The sequence below is a fragment of the Phalacrocorax carbo genome, chromosome 2 (genome assembly GCF_963921805.1).
Source record: "Phalacrocorax carbo chromosome 2, bPhaCar2.1, whole genome shotgun sequence".
Taxonomy (NCBI): domain Eukaryota; kingdom Metazoa; phylum Chordata; class Aves; order Suliformes; family Phalacrocoracidae; genus Phalacrocorax; species Phalacrocorax carbo.
In genome coordinates this window covers 70,285,794-70,308,368 of record NC_087514.1, presented here as the reverse complement: position 1 = coordinate 70,308,368, position 22,575 = coordinate 70,285,794, and the positions used below count along the sequence as shown (strand labels likewise).

Sequence of the window (22,575 nt, the reverse complement as noted above, 5' to 3'; positions counted from 1 at the left end):
GAGGGGAAAAATAAGGAAGAACTACTAAAACTAAAATGACTGCAGGACTTGTTCTTATTTTCAAAGTCATCATTATTAACTTGTTATTTATGTTTTCAGTTTGTATGACTAATATTAAAACAAAGGTTATGAAGTTTTTTATAGTAAAAATCACAAGAGAGGCAAACATCTATCAACCAGTTTCACTAAAAGATGAGAAACTGAGCAGAGTCAATGTCCATTGGAGAAGCTGGCTTTTAAAACAGAAACTGAGGAAATGAAAAAAGGCTGCCAGAGAAGACAAGTGGAAAGAGTTGGACATGAATGTCACTTGATTACCTAGGATTGTAGCTGGAGCTCGTGCAAGAGAAAGAGGGAGAAAGAAGGAGACTGCGTGTACTACATCTGGGAGAGGTACACCACAATGGGATGAGGCCTGTAGGGCTCATGAAAGCCAGTGTCCACACCATGCACATTTTGGAGGGGTTTACGTCAGACTAGCTCTAGTTTGTTGCCATGGACTGAACTCCCAATGGCAGCTGGAGTGCGTTTGGGGTGTTCACAGGGTAAATTTTCCTGGTGGTTTTTTTTTTTTTGCATCTGAAAGCAAACCAGGTTGTATATTCTGAGATGGCTATGGGATCTGAATCAATACATGTTAGCTGGGAAGGACCGGGAAACTTTTCTCAAAAGCACTTTGCTGATTCAAACCAAAAAGTTAATGTCTACTCAAGGAACAGCTACTTGAAGATGAGGAACTTAGGTAGATTGGGTGATTGTCTCCCATCCAGAATATAGAAGAACTGGTACTAAAATGATTTCTGCTTCTCTATTTCTAGCTAAACATTAAGCATATCCTTTAAATTTTCTTTTCTCTCTTTTTTGCCGAAGAACTTTGACTGTTACAGTTTGCCTTCAGAGGTGAACGAACTTGCAGTTAGAGAGTTATGCAGTTCAGAGAACAGTGTAAGTGGTGGTACTTCAAAGGGCAGCTTGTCCCTTGAAAAGGTAGACGTGCTCAATGTTTTTTTTTCTTTTCCTTTGTACCCTTCTGTGATCTCAATGGATCAGTATGTAATATGACATTAACTTTGGTTTTTCTTACTCCCTAAATGCTACCATTTGTGCAAATATTTTAATGTCTGTCATGCTGCAACTGAAATTCTTTCTTCTTCTGTGCACTGCAATGTTGATGAAAACCCACAACAAAACTACCATACACAGCAACACTGTCTATGAAGGATTATAACAAATTTAGAGTCCCCTTAAGATTTGATCCTATATTAAAAGAAGTCAAACAAGAGCGAAGCCTAGAGCTGTTGCTGCTGCCTAAGCTCAAAGTACACCTTCTGATGAGCACAGACCTTTTTATGGGGGGTCTTCTAGAAAGGAAAGAAAGCATGACACATTATGGATAAAATCTGCATTTTAAATTTCTATTTACAACTTTGGTACAGCAGCTACAGAAACACTGGAAATTTGGTAGCAAACAGACCAACAGGTCTGTTATAAAAAGTTCATGAATTACTGAAGGTGGGTAAAAATTTTTCTGAACTCCTGACTAAAATTATACGTGACTCATTATGTCTGTTGGTTTTTTGTTCATTTTTGTTCATTTCTTGTTAAATTATATTACATCATCAGTTCTCCCCTGTGTTGATCTTGAGCAAGTTCTGTGGGAGAACAGGTTTACCTGGCCAGCCCAGATAGAATGAGGTTATTTAATGCATCAAAATAGCTAGCAAATATTAGGATACAGTGGTTGATTTATGTTCTTGAACTTTCTGTGTATCTTCTTCTTTTCTAGTACAATATCATGATGGATTTCTTTCATTTTTTATTTCTGAATTTAGAATTTGGAAATAATTTGGAAAAAGGTATTTTTTTGTAAATGAACCTTAAGGGATTTTTTTTTTAAGTATAACTTATGTATATACGCTACAAAAGCAATCTATTTTGAAAACAAATTAAAGAAAAATACTTTTCATTTTTGCACATGAAAATATTAGTCACTCAACATTTTTTCTTGTAAAACTAATTGCATCTAGGATTCAAGAAGGAACCTTAATTTGTTATTTGTGGACATTCTGGTTTTTGACTTTGTAAAGTCAATGCTAAAACATAGATCATTGAACTATGTGGGAACTAGGATTGTTGTTTATTTTTTCTTATATGAAATACACACATATTTTAGATTCCCTGTGTTGTTTGTTTTCAACTAAAATAAGGTTCATTTGCTAGAGTAAATCAATTGCATTGCTGTTTCCAGTACTTGTTGTGAGAAATCTATTAAATAATGTTTTCTTTTTTTTTTAGACTAGAATGCACAGGTGTTCTCCATTTCTTCCTTCCCCTCTCTCTCCCTCCTACTCCTCCCTCCATTGCCTTTTATTCAATATTCCAAGGGTAAGGACAGTGATTAACAACCAGCATCTTGTCTGAGGTCTCATTTTCAAAAACAGCAGGTCAAAAAATCTGTTTTAGCTGGGCTGAGATATATGAAATTCTGGTCCCAGGTGTGGATTTTCAGGCCACAGAAAATGAATCCTGAGGGGGCACAGTATTTCTTAGGTGTATTTTGTATGCTACTGATTTCCACAACCCTTTCAAGCTCACTTATTTTCTACATTCAATAATATTTTCTCTTTATCCTAACTTCCTCTGTTTCCACTCCCACCTTAAAAAACAGTAGCATAAAAGTCTGAAATAAAAAAAAAAAAGGGCCTACCTCTAATACATACTTTCTCTTTCTAATATTGAACGGCCGCCTTAGGAATCTCAAAGCAATATTTTACCTTTTCATTTATGCATTGTTTATCTCATTTTCTGCAACACATATTTCCAGAATAATTTTATGGGATAAAATAACAGTGTGCCAGAATAAAATGGAGTAAACAGAGACTAAGTTCAGAGTTTTAAATACCTACTACACAAAACCATTATATTTTCTCATTGATTATTTCAGCAGTAATAATACTAGTAACGATAGCAACAATTTTTATTTTCATAGTCTAAGATCTTTTGCTATATAAAAAATTCCAATTAAACTTCCCATTGTTTTTCAAATAGTAATACTTCTTTTACAGCTGACTGGTTGCCTCCAAAGCCTTAGGATTCTTCTAAGTTGAGGGACCACTGGCCCACAAGTGTCTGTAGAAACACCTACTGCCATGGTGTTTTGAAAACCTCAAATAAACTACAATAAAAATTATAGGAGAGATAAAATATGCTTTAAAGTTGTGGTCATTTTCTTCCTTTGGCAAATATTAATTCAGAGCTAAAAAAAAAGAATATAATACATGCCTCTGAAAAAATATATCCTCACCAATATATTGCAGTTACGAAATGTAATGATTAATACACCAATTCTAGGCATGCATATAAGGAGCTAAATAAATGTAGACATCTTCTGTTTTCTTTTACTGAAATTGCTTGATCATAAACTGCCTAAGTGACTGGCCTGAACTATTTTGTGATGCTCATTTAACTTCCTGGATGAGTATTCTTCTGAGCACAAAATATTGGAACATAAGGATTATATTCCTGCTCCTTTCTAGAGGAACAGACAACTGGCTTCAAGGCATTCAAATTTTAAGTCACCAAGAGTCATTGCCTTTTGAAGCAGGACCTTAAAAAACAGCGCTCATTTCTCCCTCAGTACATGCACATAGTACTCTGATACATTTCATTTACTGTTTCAAAGGTACTCAGATTTTCCACCACTACAGTTAAAATAAAAAGATTTATGTGCCGTTACATGAATCTGATATCTGTGCAGATAAATACTTTCACTTCATTTGTAAGAGCACCTTAATCTGAAATACAAGGTCCTGAGAGGTCTCCAACATGGTCTTAAATCTATCAATATAGCCTGCCTATTCCTTTCCTAAAGTCATAAAAAGGTCACAGAATATTCTTCGTTATTTTGGGGCAAAGAATTTCTACAGGAACATTGAGTTTTATGATGTTCACAAGATCCTGTGAAGATTGTAATTGCAACTAGGCAGTATTTGCCATTCTACTGTGAAGAACCATTTGTGCTCTGCTGAGGCAGTTTGATGTGACATTGGCTCTGTCACCATAGTAAGGTGTAATGTGTCCTGGCACAAACCTAATTTTGGATCGAGAAATCTGTAGTATGTTATGGAAGCAATTTGGTTTTCACTGCTTTTATATATATATATATATATATATATATATATATTTTCTCCCTTTCAGGCTCTTCAACTGTTTGGTCTGCTTTCAAGTAAATAAACAAAAAATCCTACACTGTTATGCGGTATTTATAAACAGCATCAATATCCGGGCATTATATGCATCTGTGCTTACACAGAGCTGTTTTTGTCAGTTTCTGGGCCCAGCACAAGGGATGATGATTCAGTTTGACAACGGAATTTATTGAACTCCAGTTGTCGATACCACCGTAGGTATTTTTCTTCTGAGTTCTACAGGTTGCTGTGGAGCATGCGTCCACAGAAACAATAATAAAGTTTAGGAAGCTTCTTAACTGTTGCTTAATGCTATAGCTCTGGTGCATTCCATGATTTCTCCTTAGGGAGAACTACTATTTTTTGTGTTTGCACAGACATGAGATTCTGGTTTGAGAACTATTGTTTCTGATGCCCATCATGTATTCCTGTGCTGCTGACAGTTCATACCTTTTTTGTAAAAAAATATATGCTCTGCCAATGCACAATAAAGACACTATTTACATAAGGAGTGAGTATAGCTACTGAGACTTGCCTTCAGAAATGGGCAAAGAATAAGTGCTAGTGAGTGCATAACCACTAGCAATTCAGAGAGCTACTTGAAATTATTTTATGTTGACATGCCACTCTTTGTTGAAAGTTAAAACTAAATGGAAACAGATGAGTAGTGTTATGGTCTCCAAAGTCTCACCAGTTTCTCTGTTTAGATGTATCTCTTATTGGCTCCTTTTTTTGGAGCCAATACAGATGTAGCTGATGACTGAGAAGAGTCAGGAGTTCCAGTTAAGTTAGCCAGCTGCAACGGAGATTGATGGGCTTTAATAATATTGTCATCCATGAAAACTACTGATAATGCTCACACTGACTGCAGACTCCAGGCAGAGTTCTCCATGGCCATGAACCAAAATATATCAAAAATATTTACACCTTCACAAGAAACCTTATATCTGATGTGAGTTTAATGATGAATATTTGTTAATATAGAGATGGCCATAATCTCCAGCCATTCCTATTCCCAGAAAGCAGCACCAATATCATCAGAATTTCCAAAATGGAAGAAACAGTGAATGGATACTGTCATATAAGAAAATGCAATATACCTGTAACAGTAGCTTTAAAAATTATTCTTATCGTTCATTGACTATAGTGTTGGAATTTTTTATTTCTTGAAGGTTGTAAACTTGTGTTTGTTTCTTTGTTGTTGACTGTTGTTGGTTCTGAGGGGGAGAGGGGTTTTGGTTTTTTTAAATTTATTTATTCATTTGTTGTCTGAATAGAGGGAGATTTGGGATAAATCTGGATACTTTTATTGGGTATTTTTCACATTTTGGGGGAAGACATGGAAGGTGAAGCGAACAAAACTTGTAGCTGCTTGTTTAAAGTATTCATAACTGAATGTGAGATAACATGAGCAAAGGTATCTTTTGGCATCTCAGTTAATAGTTCAGCCTGCACTAATATGACAACGTAATAACATATTGTCTTTGTACAATGTAAGTCTCTTAATGTGCAGCTTCTGGTAATTAGAATATCAACACGTAGAAACATGAATGGATTACACACAGCCTAGCAGATCTGAAAACAAAACAAGTTTTTAAGAATTAATAGTAAAATTATCACAATAAAATTACATTTTCATACTATTATCATGTTACTATGATGTATACAATGGCAGCGTGCCTATGAATAAGCAACATAAATTTATTTGTCTTGAATTGGACTGTGTATTTCATATGCACAGATTTCCTGGGAAAAATACATCTTACAGTTTGTAAGCTTTTTGTATGTTATGCTGTAAGAAATAAATTTTCTTATGTCATTCCGCCTACTTCAGAAGGCAAAGTTAGATGTATGCTAGGCTATGTTACCACATTTCCCAGTGGTATGCACTACTCTCAGTATAAACGACTATTTGCAAGTGGTCACAGGATTAGTCATGATCCAATATTTGGAGGGGGGGGAACATTTATGTTTCTGACACATACCTGCCTGAATGTCCAAATGCATAAACTTAACTATCCCATACACTTAACTTTCAACTGCAAGTTGAAATATTGTTGTTTAAACATCACTGAAACTTTGATACAGCTGCTAAGATGATTGGGAGGTGATTTATATCTCTCTCTTAACTTGATCATTGTTCACCACGTGTATACTCTAAATTGTGCAGCCTCCACCAATATTAAGAAAACCAATTTCCTGCTTCTGTCTTCAGTAGTCTTTTTGGCAAAATACCTACTAAGTACTTTAAGCACATGTTGCAATTGTTTCTATTCTCTGTACAATAGAATATGTTAATATTTATTAATATCAATGTTAATTTCAACTATAATTTTCCAGAATTCCAATTTTTGCTTTCTGAAATAAATCAAGCAAGAAGAGAAGGTGAGTTTTATAACAGGACATAGACTGTGTCTCCTTTGCAATAGCCTGTTTCCAAAACTGTAGTTGCCCTTGCCAGGAATCAGATATTTTAGCAGCATGAGAAAAACAAAGCTAAAACATAGTCATACAAGTTTCATAGCTATGTACACCATCTATTTTTCTCTAGATAACTAATACCGACTACTGGTAAATTAATGTCTTTCAAAGGTTCCAGGGGAGAGAGGTTACTACTCTTTTGCTCTTTAGTGGGACCACTTAAGCGAGCTGTTGAAAACCCAGTACAGATAATGGATTCTAACGTCACACAAGTTGAGAGGAAAGGACTGTGCAATTTACACATTTTGCTCTAGTGGTAATATTGATTCTGTCCTATAAACCATCTTGTCCCCACATAAGACAAACAAAAAAAACTGTTTGAACTGAAACACACCAACCTGTCCAAAGCATCTGTTTTCTGGACGAAAGAGGGAAAAAAAAAACCTAACAACCTAGAAAAGCAAGGAGGGACATAGCTTTCTTTTTGCTCTGATAATGGTCCCATCTGTGAAAATAAAGGGTGTGAAAATCATCAAAAGCATCCAAGAACTTTTGCAAGGTGGACAGAGAAATATGCTTTCATTCTGATAACCTTGAACTTTCAGAAAGACAAAATAGAGAAGGAACTAGATGGTGGGAAATGTGAAAATAGTGAGAGGACACTGGTTTAATCCCAGCTGGCAACTAAGCCCCACACAGCCGCTCACTCACTCCCCTGCCAGTGGGGTGGGGGAGAGAATCAGAAGGGTAAAATTGGGAAATTCATGGGTTGAGATAAAGACAGTTTAACAGGTACAGCACAAGCCGGGCACACAAGCAAATCAAACCAAGGAATTCATTCAGAACTTCCCATGGGCAGGCAGGTGTTCAGCCATCTCCAGGAAAGCAGGGTTCCAGTACATGCAACAGTTACTTGGGAAGACAAATGCCATCACTCGAAACTCAGATTTTCATGCTAAGCATGACATCATATGGTATGGAATATCCCTTTGGTGAGTTGGGGTCAGCTGTTCCAGCTGTGCCCCCTCCCAGCTTCTTGTGCCCCCCCAGCCTGCTCGCTGGTGGGGTGGGTGAGGAGCAGAAAAGCTTTGACCCTGTGTAAGCCCTGCTCAGCAGTAACAAACACATCCCTGCATTGTCAACACTGTTTCCAGCACAAATCCAAAACACAGCCCTGTACTAGGTACTATGAAGAAAATTAGCTGGATGCCAACAAAACCAGCATAGACAGATCTACAAATGTGCATGAGAAATGTCTTCTGGATAAAGGTATTATTTCTATTTTGAGTAGCACTGGAGGAAGGCAAGCCTTATTCTCAGCCATATTAACATAAACTTTGTCAGCAAACTTGTCAAAATTAAATAAACAAAGGTGATGTAAAACTCTGACTTCTGGAAAACAGCAAGAAGGAATAATAAAACACTTCTACGTGCCTTAAAAATTGGAATGAGAAGCAGCCTACACAGTTTCATTAAGAGCAAATCATGTCAAACTAATCTAATTTCTTTGTATGAAAAGTTAACAGGACTTGTGGATGAGGGGAAGTATGTCACAGATAGTGACTTTAGTAAGGCTTTTGACATTGTTGCACATGACATTTTTGTAAGTAAGCCATGGAAATATAAACTGGATGTTACTGCTGTTTGTTGAGTATAACTGGTTGGAAAACCACACAGAGAATAATTATCAGTGGCTCACTGTCAAACTGGAGAGATTTATCAAATTGGGCTCTTCAGGAGCCTGTCTTTAATTTAATATGATTCAATATTTTCATTACAATGTTGGATGATAGCACAGAGAGTAAGCCTATTAAATCTACAGATGACACTGAACTGGGACAGATGCAAAGACATTGGAGGACAGGATTAGAATTTGAAATGATCTTGTCGAGTAGGAGGAAAAAAGCCACATGTAAACCAATAAGGGCAAATGCAAAACCCTATACTTAGAACAATGAACTAAAAAAATCATAATGGGGAATATCTGGGTGAACAGCAGTATTGTCTCTGTCAGACCTCTTTCCATTTAAACAGGAAAATTACCTTTGTCTAAGTACTGCTGCTCTTCACCACTTCAGTATCCAATGAGACCGATCTGGCTTGCCCCAAACTTCCATTGTTAATTTCCTTGTTTTTGTGACAAAGTGCTTTGGAACAAGTTCCATGACCCAGAGATTTTATCATTTCTTCTTCTGTCTCATATGCTATACTCCTCACCAAACAAGACTGCCTCTGAATCTTTACAGAATATTCCCTTGTTCCTACAGTCTTTGACTTCGATTCACCAAGGGGAGATCATGCGTGACCAACCTGACAGCCTTCTATGATGGCGTGACTGCCTGGGTGGATGAAGGGAGAGCAGTGGATGCTGTTTACCTCGACTTCAGTAAGGCGTTCGGCAGTGTCTCCCATAGCCTCCTCATAGGTAAGCTCAGGAAGTGTGGGTTAGATGAGTGGGCAGTGAGGTGGATTGAGAACTGGCTGAATGGCAGAGCTCAGAGGGTCATGATCGATGGTGCAGAGTCTGGATGGAGGCCTGTCACTAGCGGTGTTCCCCAGGGGTCTGTGCTAGGTCCAGTCCTGTTCAACATATTCGTTGATGACCTGGATGATGGGATAGAGTGCACCCTCAGCAAGTTTGCTGATAATATAAATCTGGGAGGAGTCGCTGATACACCAGAAAGCTGTGCTGCCATCCAGCGAGACCTGGACAGGCTGGAGAGCTGGGACAAAGGGAACCTCATGAAATTCAACAAAAGCAAGTGTAGGGTCCTGCACCTGGGGAGGAACAACCCCAAGCACCTGAACGGGTTTGGTTGGGGGTTGACCTGCTGGAAAGCAGCTCTGCTGAGAAGGACCTGGGAGTACTGGTAGGCAGCAGGGTGACAATGAGCCAGCACTGTGCCCTTGTGGCCAAGAAGGCCAACGGTATCGTGGGGTGCATTAAAAGGAGCATGGCCAGCAGATTGAGAGAGGTTATCCTCTCCCTCTACTCTGTTCTACCCTCACCTCTACTCGACATGGGGAAATTAGCTTAATTTATTACCAATCAGATCGGAGTAGGGTAATGAGAAATAAAACCAAGTCTTAAAACACTTTCCCCTACCCCTCCCTTCTTCCCAGGCTTAACTTTACTCCTGATTTTCTCTACCTCCTCCCCTGCAGTGGTGAAGGGGGACAGGGAATGGGGGTTGTGGTCAGTTCATCACAGCTTGTCTCCGCTGCTCCTTCCTCTTCAGAGAGATGACTTCTCACACTCTTCCTCTGCTCCAGTGTCCTTGACAAACTTCTCCAACATAGGTTGTTCCCACAGGTTACAGTTCTTCACTAACTGCTCCAGCATGGGATGCAGTCCTTCAGGAAAAGACTGCTCCAGCCTGGGTCCCCAGTAGAGTCACAGGTCCTGCCAGCAAACCTGCTCCAGCACCGACTTCCCATGGGGTCACAGCCTCCTTCAGGCATTTACCTGCTCCAGCGTGGAGTTCTCCATGGGCTGCAGGTGGATATCTGCTCCACTGTTAACCTCCATGGGCTGCAGGGTGACAGCCTGCCTCACCATGGTCTTCACCAAGGGCTACAGGGGAATTTCTGCTCCAGCTCGTGGAGAACCTCCTCCCCCTCCTCCTTTACTGACCTTGGTGTCTGCAGAGTTGTTCCTCTCTCTGGCTGCAGTTGTGCAGGTTTTTTTGTTCCCCCTTCTTAAGTGTGCTATCTCAGAGGCCCTACCACTGTTGCTGAGGGGGTCAGCCTTGGCCATCGGTGGGTCCACCTTGGAGCTGGCCAGTATAGGCTTTATGCAACATAGGGGTAGCTTTAGCAGCTCCTCACAAAAGCCACTGCTGTAGCCCCCCCGCCACCAAAACCTTGCCATGTAAACCCAATACAATGATACAAGGATGACACTGTTCTTTCTAAAGAATTGAATTGAGGAAGAATTTTTCTCTTTTATTTTGGGACTTTCTGTCAATATCAGTATCTGGACATGAATTAACTCCTGGACCTTCACCACCAACACACACCAAGATAAATCCACTCCAAAAGGCAAGTCTTTGTGCATTTGTAAGCCTTACTATACTGCAATATCACTGTAGAGCTTGGGTCCTATACAGCAGACTTCCCACAGTGAAATGCTTTTACTGCTTCTTCTTGTTCTGGATCATTCTAAACACTTGTTATGCAGACTTATGGGGGGAAAAATCTCAGTTTTGACTGAGAAATGTATGAATCACATCTCTTCCTTCTCACCACCAGACTCATCTGACATGGTTTCAAAGCACTATAAAATAACCTAAAAATAAGTAGAAGTTATGCAGCCATATTTAAAACAAACTCTACTTGATTATCCGCTGGTAAATGGCAAGTTTAGATGTCTCTGTGACTCATTTTAGGATACTTTTTAAGAGCACCTCAGGCCAAATATGATTATGAAACAACACTTTTAATCTTACAAATGGTTTTTAGCCCTACTTCTTCACAACCAAAAATAGAGAAATTATGCCCTTTCCCTTTTCATTGTACGTATTTCCTTTTGTGTCAGGAAAAAAGAGAGAAAATCATCTATGTATCCTGCATTATTGTTTATGAATTTGAGACTACAAATCTCACTTAATACTGTGGTAGGGGAATGAATATGCAACCCCTTAGATTGAAAGGGAGCTTCACATGAAGAAATCAACAAGCCGTCTCTCCCAAACACAGTGTTAATGCTACCACAGGGCATGACAGTCCCTGAGTCTGATCTTATTCCTTCCCTTATATTTTTACACTGAAGGTAAATTTCAGGTATGAGTCAAATCACAAGGACTTAAATGAATTAAGGAGTTAAATAAAATTGAAAATACAATAAAATATATAAAAATACATGTAACATACAAGACTAGTTCAAATGAAGTCTGCAGGATTAGTGATTTTAATGACAACATTTACAAATACTTGTATTTTACCGTTCATAATTATGAAGAAGTTATTAAGTTGTACATTTCTTCCTTTAGTATTTTTTCTCCACTACAAACTAATGAAGAGTATAGATATTTTGCCTGTCAGTGATTTCTACTGGATAGTATAGATCCATACTTAACAATAACTGCCTGAGATTTTTAGTTCCAAAATAATTTATAAGGTTAATTCTTTATATTTTTATTATTTTTTCATCAGACACACGTGTCTCATTTGTATGTAAAGTTGCTAAAGGGAAAACCTCCCACATCAACACCTTTATGAAAAATATTCTCACTCAGATAGCTCAGCTGGAACGACTGAAATCAAACTGAATACCTTAACTAGCATGAACATGTTCATTTAAATCAGTAACTGTGTGTTCCTTATACAAAATCAAAAGTGGAGTAGTATTATTACATTGCATAGGTGGAAACAAATTTGTTAAACATGAGGAGTTTTTAATGTTGAGGATAAAAAAAAAAAGTATAGGACTACAAAGCATGTTTATGCCAATTCTTAGTTAAATAAGATTCACTTCAGCTAGAATCTACAACTCACTGTTTTGGATATATATCCCCTCATATTCTGTGAAAATGGTGGAAATCAGCTACTAATCATGTGTTAAAATCTGTACTTAAACACATCTGTTTGACACATTTTGAAATTCTAAGTTTTACTTCCTGATCATTTTAGAAAAGGAATTAAAATTAATTGTACAAGCTATGTCTCTGCAAAGATGTAATATGCGCGTTAAAAAATGAAAAGCATTGACAAAGCAGGTGAAAACATGTTTTAATAAACGTGTCTTGAAAACTGGTAAATGGTGGAAGATCTTGCCAAATATTGAAGGTTTTCAGAGCAGCTTTTTAAAACATAAAAGCTAAACCAACCAGCCACGCACGTTTCATATAGACCTGGTTCTTACCATAAAAACTTTCAGAGTTTAGGATGTTTGCTGCTAACAGACTGTTTTCACAATAAATGATGTGTTCTTATAGAAAGTAATTCATTTGAATGTTGCTGGCTTCTCAGGCTCAAAAGCAGCAAAAACAAAGCCCGATGAGTACTGTGATGTTATGAATCATAGACAGCAGAAATAACCTTTTTACAGTACCATCTACCTTGGATTCTCAAGATTACTAGGAACATTAATTGATAAGGTTGTGCATGTTTTGCTATTTCTTTTTGTATTACAGACAGCAGAGATTAAGTAACCTGAAGGCATTATAGAATTTTGCTAGGAAAATAACAACGGAAGAAAAAGTGTGCATTGAAATTAAGCACATTTTCGCTTTTTCTTGATAGGGTCCAAAATATGCTTTAGAGTCAATGTCTCTGCTGCCACCCCTTATTGCACAAAGCAGGCTCAGAGCACACAAACTGGACTTATTTCAAATGAAACCAGTTTGGAATATTCACTCCAAGAACACACCTAATATCCTCCAGCTACCAATAGGTGTCCAGTCCAGGAGACAGACTACAGACTGTCTGAAGTATCCCTCCCCTCCCAAGAACATCTATATAACATGGACCCTGGGTTCCGGGCACTAATTGTTTCATACCACAGGTCCTTTCCTATTGTGGTGCACGGCTTGGTAATATAGTCCTAGAGTCATCTATCATAATTGACAAAACTGCTTCAGGCTATGGGATTTTGAAATCCAACTACTAAGTTCAAGACACCACAGAGTTACTTATTAGTGTAGCCCTCCTATGCAACTGAAGCCTTTGAGACTCATATTGCTGGTGACTTTGTTCCCAGAGGAGGACATATATAAAACCAGCAAGTCCTGACGCCATGTGCTCATTATGTTCATGGTAAAACAACTTCAGCAATAGAGAACTTAATCTTCAATAGCCGTTTATTTGCTGAGTAGTATACTCTACTTGTATGAGAAAAACATCAGTTTAGGTTCCTGCTTCAAATCAGGGAGAGTGATGGTTAAAAGGTAGGTCTTCCAGTATGTAAATTTATCTTTTAGGACACCCCACAAACAATTTCTTCAGTATCAACTGTTATATTCGCTCTACTCCAGTCAAAACCACAGACAAAAAGTGTGAGGCAGCTCAGCTGTAAATGGAAACTGAGCTGGGACAAAATGGTGCTGTCTACTTCAAGAAGGTAGAATATGTTGACTGAAGATACTTCAAGAAAACAAAATATCCTACAAAGAATTTGTAATAAGTCATGTGATTGCTTCAATATTTGTATTATTTGCAATATTAATTTTCTAACAACATTTTTGTCATTATTCTTGATTAGCTCTAACTAGGCAGACAGAAAAAGATGTTTTAAAAAGAAAACTATCTCCAATGAAAGGCAAGGAGAAAAGCAGCTGTGATCTTCCCTGGCTTGCTCAATGACACAGCAAATCATTTGTGCAAATGAGAAGAGAGACCATATTTTCAGAGCCATAAGCCTGCAGATTTAATCAAAAAGCTATTTTTATTCTCTATTTAAGTATAATTATCATTGGTTATGGAAAAACACTTTACCAAAATAGTTTGGGGAGTAATCAGTAAGGAAGAAAAGAAACTTGTAGTTAGTTTCTAAATTAATAAAAGGAAAAGTTTAATATATATGCTTGGAAAATATCTAGCACAGTTAAACAAGATCCATGTGAAATATATCCAACCGTCAAAAAATGAAGGCAATTAGCAGCAATTATAGAGCTTCTTCCCCAAAACTATGTATTGTAAATCCTTTTAATCAGGGAAAGCACCAATAACATCAAGCCATTGTGTGTCTGAACAGGAAGCCTACTATGTAAGAACACTTTGCTCTTAATTAACTTTTGGATACCACTTTCTGCAGATTACTATCGGCAGAGGTGCTGCATAGAGGAAACTATGTATTTTAGATTCCTATTAAAGGATTAATTGTATTTTTAAGTGCAATATGGTAATGAGACGTAATGGTTGTTTGCTGGAGGTATACTGTACTTAATAGGTTGGTGGATTAAACAGTCCTTGCATTAAAATGAATTATTGTATTTGTCATAAATACCTTTGAGGATAAATTTGCTTTCAACTGCTGGAGGAATTCTTTGATACAAAACATGAAGGATTACATGAAGGTGACAGGAGAGGTAGTCTGCATCTGTCAGGTGTGCTCCTGATCACAGGCCAAGAAAATTTACAAAGTAACCTGGGGCACATTACATTTAGAAACCGAGCCCTGTTATCAAAAATCAAAGAATCCGATGCAGCTGAATGTTTTGTATTTGGAAGCGAGAAGGAAAGAAGTAATGCATTTGGAATTTATTGTGTCTCTGTACTCGCTGCACTTTTTTTACTGGGCTCAGTAACCCCTCAGTTAGAGGGCAACTGTGTTTATAACAATATCTGCTCCTGTAATGTAAAAATGAAGCTGCAAAAGTTAAGTTCTCAGTTTTTTAACACAAGTTCCAAGCTGCGACCACAAGGGCAATTTAAGGAGAAAAAAAACCAAAACAAAACAAAACAAGAAAAAAACCTGAAGGACCTATCCGGAATGAATACTTTTCATCTGCTGCTTCAAGACTGGGTACTTTCATATGAATTTTTTTTCATGGGAATTTTGCAATAATCAGTTCTAACCCCACCCACCCTTTCATGTTGGATATGGTTGGTAATTGTGCAAGAGCATGGGTGGGGGGAAAATTGCTACTGCGATTTTGGAGTAATTTAGTTTCTAGAGACTGAAGGCTTTCTTTTTTAGCAAGTGTATAATCTAGAGTAAGCCTTTTCCTATAAAAGTTGTAGCCTTCATGTACTTCCTTTCAACTATACTGCAGGTACTGGGAGTTAACATTGCTGTAGAGCAAAGGAGGGAGACAGCAGGGTTAAAAGGGGGGCTTAGGTTTGATTTGGTTGAATGGGGAGGACTGCACAAGAGGACAACCATATTATGTGGTGAGTTTGCACGCAAACCAGTATAATGCCAAGGAAAGGGAGAAGGGGATAAATGAACTTTAAAAGAACCCGTAAGAAGGAAGAAAAACAACAGCTTTTTGTCATAAACTGTGATTAAGGTTGGAACCATAGAGAAGGAAATATAAAAGCCCATAATGCAAGAGAAAAGATGTTTAGATACTGATAGAAGATAAGAAAATATTATTCACAGTTATATAAAACATATGCAAACAGACTTGTGAACAGTATTATTAAACTTAATTTAGGTTTGAATACCAGTGTACCACTTGTAGGGTCAGTTTTCAAAATAATTTTTCAGTGGTCCTCTAGGTATTGAAAGTAGCCAAGACAGTCTTTTTAGTGTTCCCGGATGAAGAGAACTTGAGGAGGAATGCTATTGGAGCGAGTACGGATTTAGAAGAGTGACACTGATCCCATGACTTTCTGCCTGCAATAAATCTTTCCTCCATAGACCTTAGACACTTACTTCCCTGTTTCAAGTGATCCTTCAGCCCTCACACTTCATGACAGGGGTCTTTTTTGGCAAAAAACCTTAAGCTTCCCTAAAGTATGATTAGACTTGAAAAACATCAAGAGAACTACAGTTCTCTTTATTTATTTATTTATTTGATGGCATCTTAAGGTCCTATTAATGCTGAAATTAGCTTTTCAAAGAAAACACAGTGTGAGGCCCAAACAAAAATTTTAAAAGCTCTTGATGAATGAAGTTATCAATTTTTTTTTTTTACCAAAAGTTCTAGATCTCTGTTAGATGGAAGTATACAAGATCATGCAAGTGTTTTTTACTTGTCAGCTTCTCCCAGGATTTTTCCAATGAGGTTGGGAAAAACATTAAACTGTAAAAATTCTATTTTGTTACATTGCTATGTTAAAAGTTCTACAGCTGTTTCTCTTCAACATATACACATAAAATGCTACCATGGTCCAAGATGTAATTTATGTATTATTGTTGTCTTGCACAGATATTACTAGAATTGTGGTTTTATACTATATGATGTTAATTAAAACTTAGTGTTACATATATGAAGGCCACTAGAACCAAACTTTTAAAAATTCAAATGGAAAAGCAGCTAAAGTGATAACAAGTCAGCCTAATATACACTAAGTGCAAATAAGAGCTTATGACTCTATGGTTTAAAAAATGTAGGAATCAATAAAACATTGATTCTGAAAGATCTAGAAGTAGAATTTGTTTTCTGAACAGGTTAGACCACGTGCCAGGGTAAGTGTTAAGTCTGTTCCTCAGTCTGACTATCATTTGTCATCTGAAGTGTTTGCAAAGGAAAGAAAGTCTAAGGTAATCAAAAGAAAAGGCCAAAATTATTTTTATTGACAGTCAAGGTCAGCCTGCCAGTGCAAGTCAGTTTTTCAGACTCTTAAGCCAGTGAGTCAAATAAAGAGAAGTGAGTCTGCTAAGATGGCTATTCCTGGAACCAATTAAAGACAATTCTGAGGTTCTTTCAACTTATCCCATTATAACCTTCAGTAAACCACCACCTAATTTTTTTTATTATAATTATTTGTGTAAATGCTAGCTCATAGACAATTAGCATTCTCTGTAGGAACTCACATGAAATACTGGACTGGTTTTGTAGAAAAGCATTGCATAAATGTTAAATGGCTTTAGGGATAAATGAACTTTAAACAGTATGGTTTTCTGAATCAATTCAGCAAGCCATAAAATCCCAACTAGCTAGTTTTGAAAATAGCATGTCTGGCTTGTGATTTTTAGTGGCTTGAGAGTGGAGCTAGTTGTAAATCTGATTATACTGAGAACTTATTTGCAGTCTTCGAAATTAAATAATTACATTGGTCTGCAAAGTTGGGGGTGCTTTGATACAGTTTCAGCACTTAAATATATTTACCTGTTTCAAATTCTTCATATTCTCCCTAGTAATCACAATTCCTCTGTGCATCAGCTGAATAGATGCACAGTTCTAAGTTTTAGGACATTCGTTTTCTCCTTTTTATTCACATGGTCTATGGGATGTCCTCAGGATTTTTTTAACATTTTTCACTATCAGCAGAGAACACTTCCTCTTAGCCCATCGATATTTTGATGCCTTTTCTTCATTAGACATCAAACATTGCTTATTATTGATCTTCATTAGGATGGCTGACTGATTTGGAAAGAATCCCCAGAACAAGTCATAGTTCAGTTGAGGAAATTATTTACCTTTTCATCTTAGTTGGTCTAAAGCTTTACAGAGACAAATCGGTTCTAATACCAGAGATACAGAGGTATGACCTCCCAACAGACATATGGACATTTACCCATTTTGCCCTATATCCTGTCTCTGACAATGATAAACAAGACAACAGAGATATTTGAGTTGGTTCACACATCCAGCATCCCTTAATCTGTGGCTGAGGGACATTTTTGCTGATTGCCAGTTTGCCTGTATGGAAATCAGATGTCCATACATACCCTTCTGCAGAATGATTGGAAGATCCCTGCATTCTCTGTTGGAGTTATTTTTAAGGACTGGTCTCAACCTTGACACCTTCTTTTCTTGTAATGGTCAGTTCAGCCTAAGAATTAGATAGTTCACATCAGTGGCTTTCATGTTTAAAAACCAAGTTCCTTTTGAACTCTTTAATTAATCCAGCTTGTGCCAGTAATGTTTTATTTTCATATAACCAGTTTGCTCTAAAAACTCTTTCACCACCTTTTCATTCTGAAATTTCTCCAGTTCATCTCCTAAAAAAAATAAATAAATTAATACATGGATATAGGAAATTCCCTGCATTACATCTTAGTGAATGTCAATGCAGATGACTTAACTTTTATGCTGTAGTCTTATTGTTCTAAAGAAAGTCAGAGCTCAGTCCAGGTGATTCTCTGCCTCTTCAGTTCCACAGGCCTTAAGGAAAGTAAAGTCAAGTCGATACTGATGCAAATGTAATCGTCAGAATTCTTCCCTATACTACTGTGTTCCCTATCATTGGAAATATATTTTTCCCGTTAATTCTTCCATATCATTACACAGAGGATATCATCTGTTCTTATGCATATCCTAGAACTGTAACAAACAGCATGAATCTGATTCAGACTATAACATGCAGCCTACATTCAGTTTAAAATGTAAATATTTAGAATTGTGAAATTAATTTCACCTCAGGTGAGCTCTCTGTGGACGAGCAATTGCAAAGAGAAAAACAGTCTGGACTTGCGGTTTAACTGTGGCTCTTCAAGATGTGAAGACCACACAGATTACACAACACACTGGTACTAACTAGGATTCTGTCTCTGGCATTGGGGGACGGAGCGGGCTGGTGAAGGTAAAGAGTGGACACTGTGTAGCCCTGGCTATGGGAATAACAGGTGTGGCAACTTGGAAGACTTAACGATCAAAGTGCAGCCATACGGATTCTGTCACTCAAAGTGAATGCGATTTCTTGTGAGGATTCTTGTGTATCAAGGATGCCAAGAGTGGAGGTGCTTAACTTAGTCTTTTTCACAGACCTTCACCTCTAGTTGGTGAGTTAAACCCAATCCACGTCTATAAATATCAGAGCTCTAATTGACCAATGAGGTAGAGAATAATATCGAGTAAGAGGTAGTTCTCAAGAAAAAATGCATGTATTGAGTAATTATTTAAATCTGGCATCCCCTTTACAAAGGAGAGGAGAAAATCCAAACAAGTACAAATTTGTCTGCTGCAAAATACTGCTGTGAATGGTGACAAAAACCGAATACATGTGACATATACACACACTTCTAAGAACAGCTTATGTTTATGTATTTTATGTATGATATGTATAAACACTAGTACTCGTGCAATCAGGTTATTATAGAAGTCCTTAAAATATGTCCCCTTTCTTCCAGTGCAGAACTTCATACTGAGGCCACTATTTTTCCAAGTATTAGAAAAAAATTCTCTTATACCAAAAAGCAGAGAAGCTGAAAGTCTGTGATGCTGGCTCATAATTTGAAAAGGAGCTAACAAGACCCAAAAATGTCCTAACAACCAGCTACAGAAAAAGCCACAGTAGGACATAGAAGTATTTTTTGAAACAGCTGTATTTTCTGAGTTCTTGAACCCTGTTGCCTGTGCTGCTTCATTTCATCTCCCTGGTATGTATTCTGATAGTATACCTTACATAGTCACTGGCAAAATTTTAAAATAGTGCTTATTTAATAGCAGCTATTCAGTGTTTTGTTATGTGCACCCATTGTTTAAGGGATACTTATAATCGTATTTACAGTATTTAACTGAAACTAGAGTCTTTTACCAGTGAGAGAGAGTAACATCAGCCTGCGGTTGAACTTTTCTGGGCTGAAGTCACCCTGAGTTCTTTTTGCTTGTCCATACTGCTAAATGGGTGCAGTATAGAGGCCATACAGAAAGCACATGCATTGTCTAGAAGTGTGTGACACATCAAATTCTGACAGAGCCCGCGGCTGATCAGCAGCCTCACAGGGTAATACACAAGACTACTATGCAATTGTTGTGTGCCAGCAAATAAGAATTTTGGCCTTATTTTATAATATATAGAAGTGCTTTACTATCACGGCACTGGGAACTTATCACAGCATTGGCACCTGTCACTAAAGGCCATTGAAATATTTATGCTGAAGTGACCGATGTATTGATCAGACGTGGTTCAGAGGGAGAATGTGCTACCACCTAAGCAATACTTAGACATTGAAATAAACTGCATTTCACCAATGAAGGGGGGAGAGCGTTTTAAAACAAATTAAAAAAGAGACAAAGAAGCAAACAGACAAACAAACAAAAACAACCCTAACACTTGCTACTCTATTTTCAAAATAAACTGTCCAATAATTAAGTTTGAAGGGAAGATTTCCTTAACAATACCTACCTGCAATTTGTTAAAAAGACATGAATAATTAAGATGACAATGAAATATTTCACTTCTAGACAAATTAAATATTTTGTTTGAGACAAAACATATATATCACTTCCCATCTTTATGTTCCCGTGAGAAAAATGAGAGAAAATCATTACAGGTTGGTCCAAAATTGATTTTTTCCACAATTTTTCAGGTCAGCCAATGAAGTGAAAAATCAATTCTTCACACAGCCTTAACTCTAGCCCTTCTTGAATATAGAATTATTACTTTCCTCATGAGCATTTTCCATGGCATTCCTCACTGCATAAATTAATTTATCTTAATTTGGCATAGATTAATTAATTTATCTTCACAATAGTTTTGTAAAAGAACTGGGATTGCTATTTTGATTTCACACAAGAGAAGTTGAGCTATAGTTAGATTAGAGGGCAAAACCTGCACTTTTGGGTGCTCCCCACAACTACAATCTAACTTAGCAGAGTAGTTAGCTGGTGCATAAAATACAGACCTCACAGTATAGATAGTCTAAATGGTCAAAGCACAATTCCCACAGTCATCAGCTTCCTCTATGCTTCCATAGTACTTTTGTGAACCAGATTGCAGGGTTTCATACTGGATACCAGAGACAGGAATACAGTCAGGTGTTAACTGTGAAAAATTTACTTTAGAGGACCATCACACAGGAACCAGTTCAGAAACACAACAGAGTTAGAAATACTTAATAATAATAAAATAAATGAACATATTCCCTCTAACAGTAAAACTTTCATACAGTGTTGAATTCTGCCATATTCCAGTAGAAATGAGGCTACAATACTACACTACTGTGCTGCAAGCTATCAAAAGCTGCTGCCAGAAATAAAAGACTACACAATAGGGAATATAGAATGAGACGATGCATCTTTAGATCCTGAAGACTACAAGAATAAGGTCCAATAACATGTTTGAAAATCTATCTGTACCCAGATATGACTGACATTCCACTGGCAGTAATGCAGCTTCAGAGAGATGACAAAAATGGCCTATATTTTTCATCTCCATTCACATTTTTTGAATAATGGTGTGGCATATTACCTGTGATACAAAAAAGCCACCCACTTAAAATCATATGGGCAAAAATCCTGTATCTTTGTATCACACCATTAAAATGAAACTAAACTTTGTGATTTGTCTGCCTGAACATCTTCCTTAAGTCTCATTACAGGGCAAAGTAAAGTGATTTTCATTTCTGAGATGTGATTAAACTCACATTTATGTGCTGATTGAGGTTTAGAATCTTTTATTGGGAAAAAATATAGACTTCAGAGCCAGCAGTCTAGTGCTACAGTACGACACTCTGTGAGAACATTAAATTTAATCCTTTCTTCAGACTCACTCCAGGGGTGATTTCAATTAAATTTGTTCAAAATTTATCAGTTTCCTGCATGTAGGCATAAATGATTCAAAGGTACTTGCATATTCACTGAGAAGAATGTATTGAAGGGTACACATTATTGTTATAACTTTTCACAGTTTTTTTCATAAATTTACTTAATAGGAGCTTCTATTATTCAAAGCTCTTGCCCTCTGCATTAAACATTCTTGGTGTTCATTTGGAAATAAAGTCTACTTTTCTATGCAAATTTCCAAAATATTCCTTAGCCATCAAAACTGCCCTTTTCTTTGGCATGCTGGTACACCTATTTCCTAGAGGAAACATAGCAACATTTAGCTTACTAATGACTTAGAAAGACGTTTTCTGCCTGCTGCTGTGGAACATGACATTGTTGATTCTGACGTAGTTTTCAGGAGACATGATAGAGTCTGTGCATGGAATTCATCATAATTTCTCTATTTTCTCAATTATCATCATGGGAGGTGTGCTTTTACACTAAACAAATACATTAGTGGTGAGAAGACAAACAAGTAAAAGGGCACAAGCATCTCAGAGATAGCATTAGATAAGGGAGTAAGCACTTAGTTCACAATAAACGTGTTTGCTCTTATCTATCTACAAGAACCTATTAGACATCTTTGTGCCCTGAAGAATTTATCTACAGGAACCCATTGGGCAGGATATTTGCTTCTAAATGTGTATCTATACCTGAAAGGACTGCTTGTATACTTACCTATATGCCTGTTTAGGGATGGCAACTTCATATATTTCACACTTACATGTCTTTCAAAGAGTGTGTTAAATTTACCTTTCATTTCATAGCTTCTCATGTCTGCCAAACAGAAAAAGCAGAAAGGACACTAAGTAATCATTATATGCAATTTTCTGAGTAAATACCTCCTGCAGATTATGTAGGATAAT

At 37.2% G+C, this 22,575-nt stretch overlaps 1 long non-coding RNA gene across 2 annotated transcripts; it reads left to right on the top strand.

The window, feature by feature from the left end:
- Nucleotides 1-545: 545 nt before the first annotated feature.
- On the top strand, nt 546-16,340 carry LOC135311960 (uncharacterized). 2 transcript variants are annotated; one of them, XR_010371542.1, is made up of 3 exons: nt 546-1,512; nt 8,855-9,033; nt 9,922-16,340. It is a non-coding gene; the product is annotated as an uncharacterized LOC135311960 (long non-coding RNA). The 2 variants fall into 2 exon arrangements; XR_010371541.1 differs by having other exon boundaries at nt 547-1,512; nt 8,876-9,033.
- The last annotated feature ends 6,235 nt before the right edge of the window (nt 16,341-22,575 follow it).